This window comes from Netta rufina (assembly GCF_964035555.1).
Source record: "Netta rufina genome assembly, chromosome: 13".
Lineage (NCBI taxonomy): Eukaryota > Metazoa > Chordata > Aves > Anseriformes > Anatidae > Netta > Netta rufina.
The window spans coordinates 11,017,187-11,019,527 of NC_140136.1; positions in this window are offsets into that span (position 1 = coordinate 11,017,187).

A 2,341-nucleotide genomic window follows, 5' to 3' on the forward strand; every position below is an offset into this window, starting at 1 on the left:
TTTAGCTTTCATTTTAAGAGCTACTTTATGGGATTATTGAAAAAAAGGCTTTATTCCAAACTTGAAGTTATTTAACCTAGTTACATTAAGATTGGTATTTTATTAGTCCTGATAAAATTGATACCTGTGGAACAAATCTTAAAAATTACATTCTCCAGTATATTGATCAAGAGTATGTAAATTGTGGTGATACCTTCAAAATAAAAAAGTGCTTATAAAATCTTAAGAGGAAGAACTAACACTAGTGTTAGTTAATGTTGCTGTCTACAGAGTAGATATGTGCTGTTTGATACTCAAAACTTAAAATAATGGGAAAGTTTGTGTCTGCATATAAGCTTCAAAGTTGTCATTTTTAGTTTCTTACATAATAGGTGTAAATATGTTAATGATTTATTTAAAAATAAAAATCAAATGCTGCAGTTTAGTAGTGGCTTTTTGATTCTGCTACAGCTTGGACAGTAAAACGTAACTTAAAAGTTTTGAGTATTTACATCTCTTTGCATACTTCTGTAATGCTCCTTAAAAAGGCATAGAAATTTATCTTACTTGCAAGTTTATATTGTAAAGTAGAGAAACTTACAAACTAGTATTACGCTTGCTTCCTTACAAGGAATACTAACACATTTCTAGAGTTTTCCTATAAGAGTTGCATAAACAATTATGTGACTTGTGACTAATCTGTCCTTAGTAGTTAATACTCCTCGTGTGTATTTGTAGTAGCACTTTTTTTCTTAAACACCAGCAGCAGTCATATACTGATACAATGCAAGAGCCTGATACCTAGTATTCCACAGAGAAGATAGTTACTTTGCAAAGCTGGGGAAAGTTATAATCCAGCTAGTGAAATCCCTAGCAAAGAAACACAAACTTCCTTCTAGTTCATTGTTCCTCTCCTCTCAGCTCCCTGTGATAGTCTTTCTGCAAGTATCTTTCCCTCTCATGTTTCTCAGCTGCATGGTTAACTGCCTTTCCCTTCCCATCATCACATGAAGTACTGTACAAATATATATTTACTATTTTCTAACAGCTAATTCAAGATTCATGTTATGTTAATAGCTAACATAGGACAAATGCTAATTTCAAAGCAAGTTACGCTGTTAAAGATTCTTATTTTGATTTAAGCATATTTGTAATACAGTTCCAAACAGATGTAATATATAGGGGTACTATAAAAGCCTAAAAAAGTAAAGGTTTGCAATGGTTCAGTATTTCAGCCTATAACTCTTTCAGTACTACTACTTACTAGTTTTAATTAAAAGTATTTAATGTAGTGAACAAGTGGGCATTTGAAATTGTACAAAGGCACTTTTGTGTTTACCTTGCAATATTGATAGCAACATACCTTGATTTGTAATGAAAATTAAGTATTCCCTAATTGTAAGAAAACAGCATCTTGTTTTATAGTTCTAGATATTCTGATGTTTACCATTCAGTAAATATTTAATGGCCAAATTGCAAGTATATTTAGATCCCAAGTAAGGAATCAGTATAAGAAGCAGATCTGTCTGCTGTTCACTGGTGGATTAGCTTGATTACAGAGGTGCCAAGGCTCTATTATTTGCTGCTTTTTAGTTTACAAACGAGAATTGAAAGTCCTGCTCCACTGCCTTCCTGCTGTGATCTGAAACCCAAGTAGTGAGAACTTTTAACACCACCTTAATGAGTGCATAAAGCAAAAATTTTTATCCTTACTGAATTGGCTATCATTTAAAATAAAAAGTATGTCAGGAAAACCCATCCACTACACAATTCTTGAAAAAGATTAATAGTGGAAGTATTACGCAATGAAGTAAGTTTGTTAACAACTTGTGGACTGAAGAAGGACCCAGAGAAACAAGTTAGTTAGTGTAGTCAAAGATGTTTTCCGGTAGCACTTTCCAAAGAAACTCCCAAGTTATAAATCATAAGTTTTACCATGAAGCACCACAGGGGGAGGTTACATCAAGTGAAGTTTGAAAAGTTCCCTCTTACAAAGACATTTAGAAACAAACAGCTTAAGCAAGCTGCAATAACTTTGATAGCAAGAGCTGCGTTCTCTCTCTGGTTGTGACATGAAGTAATCATTATACTCTATTGTGCTTGTCTGAAGTTGTACAGTACAATAAATCTAAATTTTAAAAAGTCTTAAAAAATTTACTGTCATTAATTGCATAAACTTATCTAATAACCAATGTAACTGCATCACCATCACACTAGCGCTGTCATCTGGATTTACAATTCATCTCTATCTCAAACTTCTACAAAATAAGGCACGGTTCTAGGGAGGATGCATGTGATGACTTTTGCTGTAAGCTGTAACTGTTTTTATACACGCACTAATACATAAACTCATGCTCCCATT